The sequence below is a fragment of the Mustela putorius genome, unplaced genomic scaffold (assembly GCF_011764305.1).
Source record: "Mustela putorius furo isolate JIRA1106 unplaced genomic scaffold, ASM1176430v1.1 tig00003858_pilon_pilon_pilon, whole genome shotgun sequence".
Lineage (NCBI taxonomy): Eukaryota > Metazoa > Chordata > Mammalia > Carnivora > Mustelidae > Mustela > Mustela putorius.
In genome coordinates this window covers 48,157,806-48,174,645 of record NW_025422010.1, presented here as the reverse complement: position 1 = coordinate 48,174,645, position 16,840 = coordinate 48,157,806, and positions in this window count along the sequence as shown.

Here is a 16,840-nt window from a genome sequence, read left to right as displayed (position 1 = left end):
TTGTATTTGTGAAAACTTACAAGCCCTACATAGCTTTAGAATACCCATGAAGGACAAGGATTGCTTTTGAGCTAGCTACAAAGTTACAATGGTAAAGACAGTGTAGCTCTCAGAGTCCAAAATATTTCCTAAGTGGCCCTTTGCAGAAAAAGTTATACAATTCTGTGTAGTGTAAAAATCTTTTTCTTCTTTTGGAAAAGTTATCTTTTAATGTCTGCTTTACTTTCTCTCTTTCTTTCCAACTTAAGAGGGACTGTAATTGATATCTTTTAAGACATCCTTAGCACATACCGGTTTCATTTTGGTGACTATGAAAATGTGATGGTTTCATGGGGGCATTGCAATCAAATGTGGAAAATCAAGAGATATCTATGTTCAGCTGAAAGACTGATGCCAAAATATAACTAAAATGAGTACCAATTAGGCACAGTATTGGTTGAGCCAAATGGTGAGAAGGGAGACAAAAGGGAGTATTTAGGGACACCAAGTGGCACGTCAATTGAGCATCTGCCTTCAGCTCAGGTCATGATCCCAGGGCCCTGAGATCGAGCCCCTAATCAGGCTCCCTGCTTGCCAGGAAGCCTGCTTTTCCCTCTCACTCTGCCTGCTGTGTTCCCTCTCTTGATGTGTTTCCCCCTGTCAAATAAATAAAAAAAATCTTCTCAAGAAAATCTAAAAAAAAAAAAAAAAAAGTTGGGGGAGTATTTATTTTACAAAGGTAATTCCCAGGTTTTAAAGTGATGTTATTGGAGATTTTCCATAGATTTGTGGCTTCTACTCCCCCCCCCCCTTCCTTCAGATTACAAATAATGTCTTAGACAAAAAAAGATTGTTATCAAAATTTAATCTGTCCCTTTTGCCCTTGCATTAAAAGGAGTTAGAAAAAGGACACATAAAACCCCAAATCAGTAGAAGAAAGATAATAATAAAGATTAGAGAAGGAATAAATGAAATAGAAAAAAAAAACACCCCAATAGAATGAATCAATGAAACCAAGAGATGGTTCTTCAAAAACAGCAAGAAAACTGATGAACCTTTAGCCAGATTCATCAAAAGAGAGAGAGAGTGAGGATTCAAGTAGACAATATTAGAAATGAAAGAGTAGAAATAACTGCTGACACTATAGGAATGCAAAGGATTATAAGAAAATATTATGAAAACTTACATGCCAACAAATGGGACAACATAGAAGAAATGAATAAACTCTTAGAAACATATAATCTTCTGAAACTGAATCAGGAAGAAATGGAAAATTTGAACAGACTGATACCAGCAATGAAATTCAATCAGTAATAAAAAACAAAAACCAAAACTCCCAACAAAGAAAAGTCCAGGACCAGATGAAAGAAAATGAAGATGACACAAATAAATGGAAAAATATTCCATGTTCATTGACTGGGAGAACAAATATTGTTAAAACGTTGATATGGCCCAAAGCAATCTACAGATTTAATGCGATCCTTATGAAAATAAAGAAAATAAGGAAAAGAAAAAAATAAGAAAAAATAAGGAAAAAGGAAATAAGGAAATAAAGAATAAGGAAAATAAGGAAAAAAACCTTTTTCACAGAACCAAAACAGATAATCCTAAAATTTGTATGGAACCACAAAAGACCCTGAATAGCCAAAGCAAACTTAAAAGAGAAGAACAAAACTGGGGATATCACAATCCAAGGTTTTGAGATACACTATAAAGCCACAGTAATCAAAATAGTATGGTCTGACACAAAAATAGACAGAGATCAATGGAACAGAATAGACAGAGCCCAGAAATAAAACCATGATTATATGGTCAATTAATACATAACAAAAGAAGGGAGAATATACACTGAGGAAAAGATAAGTCTCTTAGATAAATAGTGCTGGGAAAACTGGACAACTTTCTTACATCATACAAAAAATAAACCCCAAATGGGTTAAAGACCTAAATGTGAGTCCTGAAAACATAAAAATCCTAGAAGGGAGCACAGGTAGTAATAATTTCTCTGGTATAGGCCATAGCAATATTTTTCTAGATATTTTTTCCAAGGCAAGGGAAACAAAAGCAAGAATAATGTATAGGGACTCATCAAAATAAAAAGTTTCTACACAGCAAAGGAAATAATAAACAAAACTAAAAGTGAACCTACTGAATGGGAGAAGACATTTGCAAATGACATATCTGATAAAGGGTTAGTATCCAAAATATAAAAAGAATTTGTACAACTCAACACCCAAAAAACAAATAACCTAAATAAAAAATGGGCAGAAGACATGAACAGACATTTCTCCAAAGACAACATCCAGATGGCCAACAGACACATAAAAAGATGCTGAACATCACTCATCATCAGGGGAATGCAAATAAAAAACCACAATGAGATACCACTTCACACCTATCCGAATGGCTAAAATAAAAAAAACACAAGAAACAACAAATGTTGGTGAGAATGTGGGGGAAAAGGAACCCTCTTGCACTGTTGGCAGGAATGCAAACTGGTGGAGTCACTCCGGAAAACAGTGTATGGCGGTTCCTCTAAAAGTTAAAAGTTGAATTATCATATGATCCAGTAATTTCACTACTGGGTATTTATGCAAAGAATATGAAAATGCTAACTCAAAAAAGGTATACAGGCCAATGCTGTGTATTGCAGCATTGCTTACAATAGCTAAATTATGGAAGCAACCCAACGGTCCACCATCAACAGATGAATGGATAATGAAGATGTGGTTTATATGAACAGTGGAATATTAGTTAGCCATAAAAAGGATGGAATCTTGACATTTGCAGCAATGTGGGTGGATCTAAAGTGTGTAATGCTTGATAACATAACTCCTCAGGGAAGGACAAATACCATATGCTTTCACTGAGATGTGGAATTTAAGAAGCAAAGAAAAAAAGAGACAAGCCAAAAAGCAGACTTTTAAAAAGTTTTGTTTTGGGATTTAAAAAAAATTGCTTATTGTGTTATGTTAGTCACCATACAGTCTCTCAACGCTAGAGAACAAACTGATGGTTACCAGAGGGGAGGTGCGGGGCCAGGGGCACGGGGATGGGTGAAGTAGGTGAAGGGGGTTACGAGTTCACTGATGATGAGCACTGAGTAATGCATAGAATTGTTGGATCACTATATTGTATACCTGAAACTCATATAACACCGTATGTTATATTAGGAACTGGAATTAAAAAAAAAAAGAAAAGAAAGAAATTTAAACTGTCCCTTTTGTCCCTTGCCCACACGTTAGAGATAATAATATTTCCTGTTGAGGTACCATTTGGGGACTGGGGAAGAGGTTCTTTTTCTCGTTGCCATCATCAGCATCATGATGGTCAGAAACAGCAACAAAACTTATTAATCTCTATCGGTTACTGATGCTTGTATGAGGCATAAACACAGAGTCACCTAGAAAATAGTCAACCTTCCCTCCCCACACTTCCCTTTCTCTCTCTCTTTTTAAAAAATCACTAAGAATCACTCCATTCCTAGTGTTGTTGCTGGCTGTTATTTTGTTTGAAGCACATTTCCTTAACGCTTTAGTAATGCCTGACCTCCAGTCGTGCTTGATACATAGTGGATATTATGTTTTTAACAACTTAAATGAATGGGATATGATGTATAGCCCCACTCAAACAAGGAGTCACTTTCCAGTTTAGAATTTTTAGACTGTCATTACAAGAACTGAAGTCAGTGTGTTAAAGAAAATTCTGCTAATTTCCAGCATCACTACATGAGGAAAATCAGAATATCAAATATAATGTTTATTATTTCTTCATACAAAAGGGAAAAACTCAAATGCTTTTTATTGTATTTTTTTATTTTTATTTTTTTAAAGATTTTATTTATTTATTTCACAGACAGAGATCACAAGTAGGCAGAGAGGCAAGCAGAGAGAGAGGGGGAAGAAGTCTCCCCTCTGAGCAGAGAGCCTGATGCAGGGCTCGATCCCAGGACCCTGCAATCATGACCTGATCTGTAACCCACTGAGCCCCCCAGGCACCCCTTATTGTATTTTTAATAATAAAAAGGAACAGCATCATTACTGGCAGAAGATGTATTACTTTCATGGGGCTTTGTACACCAGCATTTTGTGCTGTTCTCTATTATAGTCACAGCATTAATTATTGGGGCCTAATTAAGCAAAATTATATGATAAACCCTAATGAAGTCTTTAGATTCTTTTTTTTAAAGATTTTATTTATTTATTTGGCATAGATATCACAAGCAGGCAGAGAGAGAGGGGGAAATAGGCTCCCCACTGAGCAGACAGCCCAATGCAGAGCTCGGTCCCAGGACCCTGAGATCATGACCTGAGCTGAAGGCAGAGGCTTAACCTACTGAGCCACCCAGGTGTTGCAAAGTCTTTAGATTATTAAAAAAAGAAAAACCCAGCTATCTTTCTACATAATTTTGAAGTCCGCATTAGTAATATAAGTCAGCCCAGCCCACTTTTTCTGCTCAGCTTATCTTTGAAATACTGGTCCTTTTTTTTGGTTTGGTGGTCAAAGTTTGGGAGTTGTTATTAATTTTGTTTTATTTCTAAATCTACCTCAGGAACACCTGGCTGGCTCAGTTGGTGAAGTGTCTGTCTTCAGCTCAGGTCGTGATCTCAGGGTCCTGGCACAGAGCCCCTGCTCAGTGGGGAGTCTGCTTCTCCCTCTCTTGGCAGCCCCCCAACTTTGTGCTCTCTCTCTGTCAAATAAATAGATAAAATCTAAAAAAAAAAAAAATCTACATCAGTACTGTTGAAGAGCTATCCACTAAAAAAGATTCTGAAGCAGAAACTAAAGGAGTAGGGTGCTAGAGAGGGGACTTAGAAGTTGTGTGGTTTTTTGTTTTGTTTTGTTTTGTTTTTAAATGAGAAGTCATTTGAGAAGCTGAAAGTAGAAAGATGCCAATAGACATCAAATATGGTGCATCCTTTCCTTTCAAACCAGAAATGGTGGCATATGTGATAGAGAAACTTCATTATTCTCTTCTTTGTTCTCTTATCTACTGGGCTTTAGGGCTCTGTGTATTTGCTTATTCAGTCTTTCAACAGTCTTTGGCTGGGGTGCCCCGTGGGTTGGGCCTGCTGGGTTTTGTCTCCACCTATACCCGGGCACAGGCTCAAGGTAGGCTGCCTCACACTCTTTTAGCTTGTTTTGTGGGGCCTCATGACCCTTTTCTCTAGAGACGTTCTTTGATTAAAAGCAGTTACAAGATTCTTCTCCTCTGGGAGGTACCAGTGCTGGATCACAATCTTTTCTAGTTATCTTGTAAACCTAAAATATCCTTATCTCCAGTGCAGACATTTTTCTGTCTCTTTTTCTGAATTCTTCTGAATTCCTTTTCTTTTCCCACACGTCCCAACAGGGGATGTTTGCTCGGGCTCATCCTTGATTGTCTGTGTGTCTCCCTTGACACTCTTTCCCTGGGTGAACATGGCATCTCTGCCCATTGGTCCTACGCTGGCAGTTCCAGATCTGATCTCTTTTTGGAGTGCTCCGCCTGCCCACAGGGCATCTCTTCTTGGAACCAGGTCCACAAGGTCGAGATTTTATCTGCTTTATTTACTGGTGGATGCCCAGCTCCTTCTTTTCTTTCCTCTCTTCCTCTTCTGTTCTGTCTTTTCTAGCCCAGTCTAATCCATGCCATCCTTAATTGCATCTGAGCTGATCTTGCCAAGGGCCCAATGAGATCCACCTTATGAAGTCCCTGACCTGAGATCTCCCCTGCTAGAGCCTCTCGTAATACCTTGGACCTTTTCTTCAGAGCCATGATATGCCATGACTTACAGTGTATGGCATTAATTGCTAAATGTTTCTGTCCATATGAGATCATGAGCCCAATGATGTCAAGACGAGACCTGCTTTGCTCACTATTTGCTGGACAAGTACTAAGTGTCCGACAACTATTTATGGAGGAAATAAATGGATAAACTCTCTACATAACTTTTAATTATGTTTTTGGCTATTTATTGATTTATTGTGGGTGTTGTAATCCATACTTAATACAATGGTCACAATTTTTGCAAGCCATCATATGCCTTACATGGCTTCTCTGCTGAAAAACTCCGATGACCTCATTTTATTGGAAAAATTAATGCATGAAATTACTGCTCCTGGTTTGTGAGGCACCAAGCCCAGAATAATCCTTTAAGAGCTTCGTCCATGGGGCAGTTTGTCATTTCTTTGTCAAGGGGAATCTCACCTGACCTCAGGTGCATCATATAGAACCACTGACACATTCCAGAGTTTATTCATGTTCCTGGGGCTATCAAGCTGACTTCAGGTTTCATCTTAAATGATCATCTTGTCCTACCCCTTGGCTTAGTGCCCATCCCTGTCTCTGGGTTTGGACATCAGCTGCCCTCTGACTAAGGCTCTGTGTTGTTTTTAAAACCAAGATTTCTTTCTCTCTCTTTTTAAAAAAAGTTTTTATTTATTTATTTATTTATTTATTTATTTATTTATTTATTTGACAGAGAGAGATCACAAGTAGGCAGAGAGGCAGGCAGAGAGAGAGAGGAGGAAGCAGGCTCCCCGCTGAGCAGAGAGCCCGATGCGGGACTCGATCCCAGGACCCTGAGATCACGACCTGAGCAGAAGGCAGCGGCTTAACCCACTGAGCCACCCAGGCGCCCCAAAAAAAGTTTTTAAATTTTTATTTTTTTAGAAGATTTTATTTATTTGACAGAGAGAGAGAGAGAGAGAGAGATCACAAGCAGGCAGGTAGAGAGAGAGAGGGGGAAGCAGGCTCCCCACCGAGCAGAGGACCCGATGCGGGGCTCGATCCCAGGACCCTGAGATCATGACCTGAGCCAAGGGCAGAGGCTTAACCCTCTGAGGCCCCAAAACCAACATTTCACAGTGGACACTATCCAAGCCATCCCACAGTAGCCATCCAGCTGAACTTGTCCAATCTCTTTGGCACAAGAGCCTCCAGGGTGGGGACAGCAAACCTAACTTGCAATTACTTTTGACCTATTTTCTGTGCTAATCAGATTGTAGAAGAATCCATGCTAATTCCTGCACTTCTCTTCGTTTCGACTCCCTCTCCCCTCCCAATACAGACTCCTCTCTTTGGTTTGCCTCCTTGAATCGTCCTTGTTCCCATTTCTTCATAAATACAGGCCCAGCTTCCCAGGTTCTCCCAAAGGTTGTGCTTGACCTGTATGATCCATGCTGGTCTCCTGTTCAGGGTCTGTGCTTTTATGTAGGCAAACGCAGATGTCAGTGTGTGTACTTACAGTCTAAAGGTCAAGTTAGGAGCCTAACAGTTGTCATGAGTGAAGTTATACACAACCCCTTCCTCCCAACCCCCTTCCCCCACCCCTCAAAGATGACCATTTGTTGGGGGTATGCTCTGATGAAACTTCTTGGTGAGGCACATGAACTTCAGAACCTAGATGTCATGTCTGGGTTTGGACAAGTGGACTTGAGGGAGTCTGCAGTAGGAGACCAAGGGAGAACTGATCTGCTCTGGGACAGACGTGGGAAGAAGAAGAGATACTGCCTTGGGGAGGAGGAATTTGAACCAAAGGGATGACAAGTAAGATGTTTCCTTGTGAAAGACTCTTGGCTTCTTTATACACAATCTTTAATCAAGATTATTTAAAAAAAATTCCACAATACTTAGTGTCAAGGCTTTCATGTGGTTCAAATGTCATATAATGTGATAACCTATAAAGAGTTATTTTAACTAAATACATGTATGAGAGGTGCTCGGTAAAACAGAAGGGAGTTGAGCGTGGGAGCACGTTGCATGGCCCATGTTCCATTCTGGTGTACTGGCTAAGATCGTGCAAAATGAAGGCACAAAACCTGTTCAGCTCACACACAAAATTTTTAGGGAGAAAAGATGGAATTTATTTTATTGTCTCTCATCATGCCATTTACACATGTATATTATAATGTCACACTAAGCCTTTTATGGGAAGAAATAAAAGCATTATTTTCAATAATGCAATTTTCCTTCTGGCATGCCATCTATGTGTAGTGAGAATAGCAACAGAGAGCGTGCATCCCAACACATGCCTGATGTTCCCCCTAACCCCATCCACTCTTGGCTTCTTCACTGAGACATCATTGTTTCTTATCATTGTGTCCTGGTCTCACCCAGGCAACTACATGCATGATCCAGTTTCTTCTTGCTACTTTGGATTCTTACCTTTACATCTCCTTGGCTCGGGACCCACTTAATTGCTCATACACAACACCCCTCCTGTCTTGACTGGTTCCTGGGAACTTCCTTTCTCCTATGCTGCTTCTCTGGGCAGCCCTCTCACTGGTCTATTGTTCTGCAGACCCCCTGTCTTACATGAGATGGTGTTAATTGTTTCCGGAAGGAGGATAACTGGAGTGACAGGTCGGTCATGATGGTGCGATAATGACTTTGATGCTGGGATAATGGTGTTGGTGGTAAAGGAACTGGCAACGTCTTGAAAAAGTTTGTCATTGCTTATGGGACAGAGCGGTTTGAGTCAAAGGGAGCAAAAAAAAAAAAAAGGTATATGTCAAGTGGAGGAGGAAAATTTTCTGGTAGTATGGGCAAAAGTGCTTTTATTTTTCCTTAATAGGGGTTCACCATGGACATTGTCAGAGATAGTCTCTCAACATTTGCTTTTTAATTAAAATCTTCTCAGTTATTATTATGGTTCTTTTTCCTTCTTGGATTGCTAATAGCCCTAAATAATCACCTATATTGGATTCATCTTATCTTTTTGGAGGCTCATGTAAGCTCAGGCACCTAGAGATTTAATTACGGAGCTCAACCCTTCTCTGTTATTTTTATAAACTGGCCCCTGTAATCAAGCCAATCCTTGGCAACTCTTCACTGGAAATTCTTTGACACCCATCAAGTCATTCTCTTCATTAATGCCTTAATAAGTCTTCAGAATCAAAGAATAACTGAAAAGTAAACATAATTTCAGAGACGAGCATAAAAATGAGCCTTAAGTGACAGGGTGTGTGATATGCCATGAATGGGAACTAGAAAAGGATTGATTAGGGGAACAGGGAGGGGTCAGTAATCCTCAGGAGATATTAGATTAGTGGTGACCTCCATGTTTTGGAACTTCTAATCCCATGAAAATTTGGAATTTGGGAGATTTGTATAAATTTGAAGGTTAACCTAGACTACCTGGAATATTTTTACTATATTTAGATTTAGACACTTCTGGAAAAGCAGAAAACTTTGAGAGTCTACCTCCTTGCCATGTTTAGAATCTGAGTGATTGCTTGAAATTACACGGGCAGTGAAATGTTCTAGTAATAATCGAAATGTAGCATAACATTGCCAAACCTCTCAACAAGACCCAGGAATCTGTATCTTGAGTAATGTTGTCAGGGAAGAAAGTTATTGATAGCATAGTTAAACCCAGTCCTTCTGCAAATGTGATTTGAAATTATGTCTGTGTGGCTAAATGAGATTATTTTAGTAAACGAAAAACAAATGCTACCCAGACCCAAGGCAAGATGATTGAATTCAGTGAAGCAAGCCATTAAAAACGTATGTGATATTTAATGTACAGATTGACTAAGTTTTTTCACGTTTCTTGATAAGATCATGAGAATACAAGCTTGAGTTTCTGTGCTTATAAGAAAGATACCCTTAAGTAAGAATCTACCTCTGTTATTTCCACTCTCCATATTTGCAAGTGAACTCACCTTCCATTCCAAAAGAAAAGAGAAGCCATTTTTAAAGGAGTTCTCCTACACACATGGCACACACCAACTTCTTCCTATTAGACCTACTATCTGCTGGCATCTGAATCCATCCTTTCCTCTCAACCCCCTGTTGGAATAAGAGGCTCTCCTCTCTCTTATGTAAAGCTTCCTCCTCTTCTTGTGTTCTAGATCCCATCCACTCTTGCCTTTTCAGCAACTTTACTTATATAATCTCTTCTCTGTCATCATGATTTACCTTTCCATCAGCATTTCACTACAGTAAAGTCTCATCCATCTTAAAATCACCCTCCCTCTACTATACCTTATCTTTTAGCTCTTGTTCAATGTTGCCTATTCTCTTATAGTTAAATTTCTCATAACTCACTTATTTCTCAACCCATTCCAATCTATGTTTAATTCCCTAAATTTATTGAAGTGACTCATTTAAGGTCACTCATGCCTGTCATGTCACTAAATATAATGAACATTCTTAAAATTTCATCATACTGTATCTTCATAAATGTTGACTATTATCACTTTGAAACATTTGCCTATCTCTTCCCTTTTTATTTCCCATTTTGCACCTTTGACTAGTCTTTGCCAACCTCCCTTATTGGGTCATCCTCTTTTACCTGCCCATTGGATATTGAGGTCCCTCAAGATTTGGTTCTGCTCTTCACATTCTACATTCTTTCCCTAGATGGTGTCTATCACATATGAGTCTTCAGTTACCACTTATGGGTCAAAAACTTCCAGATGTTCAAAAATCTCTTCTGACCTCCAAAGTATATATACAATTGCTATCTTGTCACCTCCAATGGGAGGTTCCAAAGGCATCTCAGCCTCACGAAGGCTAAGCCTATGCTCATAATCCCACCGTTAAAGCCTGACTCTCCCCTAGTGTTTCCCTGTTCAATGAAAGTCACTGTCATCTACTAGGTTTTCCAAGCTAGACACCTAGGAGCTCTCCTTCTTCCTGACTTCCCCTGCTGAATCTGCCATCAAATACTGTCAGAACTTTGAGGGATCTCTAAAATCTGTCCAGCCTCTCCATCTCCATTTTCTCCACCCTCACCAAAACTACTGTGATTTCTTTATTTTATTTTATTTTATTTTGACAGACAGAGTAGGCAGAGAGGCATGCAGAGAGAGAGAGAGAGAGAGAGAGAGAGAGAGAGGAAGCAGGGTCCCTGCTGAGCAGAGAGCCCGACACGGGGCTCGATCCCAGGACCCCGGGATCATGACCTGAGCCAAAGGCAGAGGCTTTAACCCACTGAGCCACCCAGGTGCCCCACTATTGTGATTTCTTACCCGATATCCTCCTACCAGCTCTCCTGCTAAACCCTAGCCAGAGTGAAATTTTTAGAATACAAACTGGATTATAGCTTAAAACTCTTCACTGGCTAGTTGGGAGAACCTTCCTAATCTCATCTTGACATTTCCCCAGTCTCCTTTTCCACCATCTTTCCCTTACTCTTTGCCCATCAAGCATGTTGCATTCTTCTATGGTTTTCTGTTCAACGCCTAGACATCCTTTACATCATTGCTCAAATATCACTTCCTCAATGGTGTCTTCCCTATACTAGAGTCTATCTCCCATTCTATGTTTCCTTTAAGGGAATTGTTGCAGTTGGTAATGATGTATATGTTTGCATGCTTATTAATAAATGTCTCTTCTCCAGAGAAGCTGTTCAATTAATATCTATTAAATAAAGAGTATTAAAACATGCTTAGCAAACTATGTGTGTAGTGAGGGAAGTGGAAGACAAGAGAAAGCACAGCCTGGCCTCTGTAGTTTAGGACAGGAAGGAGCCAAGTCCTACTCTTAGCATAAGGTTGGAAGTTACACAGAAAAAGTCAATTGTCTTCTTCTGAGAGAATGCAGCAGTTAAATTTGTATGAGAAATGGGACACTGAGGGGCCGGTAACTCCATTGCGGCTGAACTCCTCCCACCCCCCTGACTCTGCACTCAGTATTTCATCCTTTGTAGCTCCCACAGACCCATTTTGCAATCAGTTTATATCTCATAGCTGGAACTTTCTCTTGACATTCATCCTGAAGTGACTGATTGCAAATTACAAGCCCCCAGATGCTTTTCAAATTTGGGCTAAAACAATTGATAATTTAAAATGATTGATAAATCCAGAATGCGAGTATACACTAGCATTGCCTGCTACCCTTGCTAACCTTTGGACACATTTTCATAAGTGCTCACAGGAAGAGATTCAGGCTTCAGTTCAAGAAATATGGCTAAAGTCTGGAATCTGGTGTGTAACAAAGAAAAAAAAAGCAAATAAGGTCTGAGAAAATTTATTAAATCAGGTCTATTTAATATCTACATTCAGTTATAGTTACTCATTACCTTGAAGGGTACTGTCCTGTGTCTTTAGTTATCACCAACGGGGATGTACATGAGTTGTATGAAAATGTGGTCTTCATGCATCTACACCTTGCATTTAAAAGAAGGAATCAGGCTTGGTAAGTATCTCCATTTTTTCCCCCAGTAAATGCAGGAATTTTTATGTAAGCTCAGGGATATTTTCCTTCACAGTGTAAAAGAATTGCCCTTAATTCATGAAATTGGTAATTGATTCTCCTTGTGGGTGAGGCCATATTGAACAAGTGATCATCTATTTGGAGACACATGGGTAGTGTCATGACGGTTAGTTTCTACTACACCAGCAGTTAAGACCTTCTGCTTCAAATGGAGAAGGCATCTGCTGCGACTAATTGCTTATTTTTTTCTTTTTGTAGTAGACAGACTCTATGATGGCCCCTGATAATCCCCTCTTCCTGGTATTCATGTTCTTGTGTATCCCTTTGCTTGCGTGTGGGTGGGGCCTATAACTTGCTTCTAACTAGAAGATTATAGCAAAGGTGATGGGATTTCATTTCCATGAACATATTACATGAGTTTGTAACTCCCACCTTGCCAGAAGATTCTTTCTCTTGCTGGCTTGGATGAAACATGCTACTAACCTATGGAGAATCCTAGTGGCAAGGAACTGTGGGGGGCCTCTGGTCAACAGCCAGCAAGTAACTGAGTCACATGGGCTTGGAGCAGATTCTTCTCCCTTTGAGCTTTCAGATGGGACTCCAGCCCTAGCTGACATCTTGAATGCTAGCTTGTGAGATACTCTGGAGCAGAGAAGACCGGTAACCTGTGCAGGACTCCTGGCTCACGGAAGCCATGAGGTTACTGTGTGCTGCTTTAACAGCTAAATTTGTAGGAATATTATATGCTACAAAGAAAAGGAATATGGTTTTCTTTTCTTTTGGCTATAATTGCTATATCCTAATTTTTTTAACCACATAATAATAATAATTAGAACAATTTAAGTCTTTCACACACATAAAGGACCTTTGGGACTGCCAGATCCCTATAATATCATATCAAAGCTTCTTAGTTCAGCATATAAAGCCCTTCACCATTAGTTATTGACTAATTTTTCCAGTTTCTTCTGTTATGATCTTATCCTTTCTCTGCTCTCTCTGCACATACCTCTACACAACTTCTCCTTCCTTCTCCTTGTTTCCAGGACACTCCACAATGCAGGGCCTCTGCACAAGCTTCTGCTTCTCCCTAGGATGCCTTCCTTTAACATACCCTTCCTTATCTTTTAAGATCCGGCTTACTGATTGTCTCCTATTTAGATTACTGTGTCTTCTCTTTAGGACATTTAAAAACCTAACACTTCATTAATGTCATGATATCACTTACCACCTTACATGGCAGTTTATAGAGGTGACAGGGTGGTCTTTTATGTGAATTTGGATTTTGCTTTCCAAACTTTACCCTTCATTCTCTTTTCAAATAGGTAGATATGGGATTGGTATTTACTTGCTTTGGAGATTTTTTGCAAGGTGGAGAGAAGATCTTTGAAGTTTTGTGATATTTCTGTTTGTTTTTCTTCAAAGCCAAATGTGTTGACTAGATTGTACTGGATATTGGAAGAGGGAGGAGTGCCTCTGAAGTACTGAAGGGGAGGGTTCCTTGGAGTAGAGAGAGGCATGACTCTATTGTGGTGCTCCAGGGGAGAGGAACAGATTTTGGGAAGTAGGAGAAAATAATAGACCTGGGCAGGTAGGTCCTATCTTAGAGATAGGAGGTTAGGCACAGGGCTCTGACTGGCTAAACTGTCCCATGTGCCAGGCACGGATTGAAAGTAGCATTGGCTATGAACGGGAATGTTAGGTATCACCATGGCAACCAGGGCATACCAATGACCCAAGACTGGAGAGGCATCCCCATCTGTGTACTGCCCAGAGAACATCCCCTCTCTACTGGGGCAAGGGAAAATAATGACTGTGATTGAATTTTCCACAGTGTGTTGGGGGAAGGATTGACCCTGAGTTAAATTTAACTTTATATTTAAAGTTAAAGAAAACAAACTAGGTGTTGTACAAAAACAATGAATCTTGGAACACTGAAAAAAAAAAAGATAAAAACAAAGCGAATTTGACATTTCTTGTACATCTATTTGTAGACTAAGTTCATACCAGTATGAATGAGCCCTCAGCACAAGAAACATGAAGAAAACTACACCGAGGCACATTGTAATCAATTTGTTCAAAACCAGTGATAAAGGGAAAATCTTAAAAGCAGTCAGAGGAAAAAAACCCCAAGCATTCGGCACAGGAAAAAGATAAGGATGACTGTAGATTTCTTGTCGGAAACCATGCAAGTGAGAAGGCAGCGGAATCACATCGTTGAGGTGCTGGAAGAACAAAACTGTCAGCCCACGATTTTCACCCTGGGGGAAAAAATCTCTCTCCACAATGAAGGCAAAATAAAGCTTTTTCTCCCCCTTAGAAATACAAAAGCTGAAAGAATTTATCAGCTGAAAATCCACAGTATACAAAATGTTAAAGGGAGTCTCTTGAGAGGCTAGAAATGACACCAGATGGAAATGTGGATCTGCACCAATGGTTCTCACCTGGAGGTGGTTTGGCCCCTCCCCCAGTCAGGGCTGATGGACAAATCTGGAGACATTTTTGGTTGTCACAACATAAGGGAAAGGAGGGTGGAAGAAGACTCGCATCCAGAGAGTAGAGGCAAGGCATTCTACTAAGCATTTCACAGTGCACGAAGCTGCTCCCACCCCCGTCTCTGACCCCAGCAAAGAATATCAGCTCTAAAGAGGTTGGAAAAAAAAACCCCTCCTCTAAACAATGGCATTACATGGGTACATGTGACTATTTTTCTTATTATTTAAATCTCTTTAAAAGATTATTAGACATTTAAGCAAAAGTAGTAACAATATAATGTGGGTTTTATAACAAATGTATAAGTAAAATATGTGCCAGAGCACAGAGGCTGACGGCTGGGAAAATCAGGTGTCCTAATGCATATTATGTGTCTTATACTCTGTGGGAAGTGGTCTGCCATCCTTTGGAGGTAGACCGGGGTAAGTTAAATGTGTAACCATAGGGATGCCTGAGTGGCTCAGTCGGTTAAACATCTGCCTTTGGCTCAGGTCATGATCCCAGAGTCCTGGGATCGAGCCCCTGCTCATTGGGGAGTCTGCTTCTCCCTCTCCCTGCTCTGCCTACAGCTCCCCCTGCTTGTGTTCTCTGTCTCTAACAAGTAAATAAAGTCTTTTAAAAAAAAAGTTAAATGTGTAACTATAAACTCTAGAGTAGCCACTAACATAACAAAAAAAGAAAAGAGATAGCTAGTAAGCTACTGAAGGAGAGAACATGAATCACAAAAAATAATCAATTAATCCAAAAGAAAGCAAGAAAGAAAGGGTGGGGGGCGGATGACAAAGAACAGAGGAGAAAAGTAAAAAAAACGAAACATATAACATGATAGATTTTTAAAAAAATATTTTATTTATTTATTTGACAGATAGAGATCACAAGTAGGCAGAGAGGCAGGCAGAGAGAGAGGAGGAAGCAGGCTCCTTGTTGAGCGGAGAGCCCGATGCAGGGCTCGATCCCAGGACCCTGGGATCATGACCTGAGCTGAAGGCAGAGGCTTAACCCATTGAGGCACCCAGGTGCCCCTAACATGATAGATTTAACCCAATCATATAAATAGTGATTTTAAATTTAAGGCCCAAACACACCAATTATAAGGTAGAGATTATCAGACTGGATTACAAAAAGACCCAGCTACACACTACCTTACCTTACCCGATCCCAGGTCTCTTACCTGCAAGAGACTTCCTTTAGATAAAGACACAAGTAGAATGAAAGGTAATTGAAACAGACAAAAAAATGCCAAAGCAAAATTTAAAAAAAGGTTGAGATAGCTATATTAATATCAGTTACTATATTAACTATATTAACATCCTAGCGAAGAATAGTATGAGGTATAAAGAAGTTTCCATCATAAAGGTATAGTATTGATTCTTCAACAGGACTTAACAGTCCAAAATGTTCACACTACTAATCATAGAGCTTTCAAATGCATGAGGCAAAAACTGATAGTGTTTCAAGGAGAAATAAAATCATGATGATAGAGATATTTAATACTGCACTCTTACTAACAGAGGGAGCAAGTAAGCTGAAAATCAGTGAGGATATATAGAAAACTTGGACATTTGCTCAACTGATGTGACCCATTGACATTAGTCAATTAAAGAACACTCTACCCCCAAATTCAGATTATAAATTGTTCTTAGGGGCACACGGGACATTTATCACATTTTAGGCTGTAAAACAAATTTCTGAACATTTACAAAGTCTGCAAGTCACTCAAAGTGTGTTCTCTGACCGTGATGGAATTAAGTTAGAAATCAATAATAGGACGATTTCTGGAAACTCCCCAGATATTTTGAAATGAAATAGTGCACCCAGCCTGTCTTTGGGTCTAGTGGGAAGTATTAGGTCACATTATTCTTCTCCTTGGGATTCAAATAGATAAACCAGTAAAGACATCAGGATGATTTAGATTCAGTCTTGCCTTCCCAGGAACAGTGGAAAGAACAATTTGATCCCCAATGGTCTTTGTAGTCCTAGGTCTTTATGCACAGACAATAAAATCACATAAACTCTTAGAAAGGAAAAAACTGATTTAAATTTCTAAAACACACTGTAATATGATAAAGACAAATACAATTTTATTGCCTTCAAACCTAATATATGGTTATTTAGCCAAACATTTTAGGTAGCACACTTTGAGAGGTTGTTTTTAAAAACATATAAAATATAAATATAAAAATATTTTTAATGCTTTATAATTAGTATGATCTTCTTACATTTGCT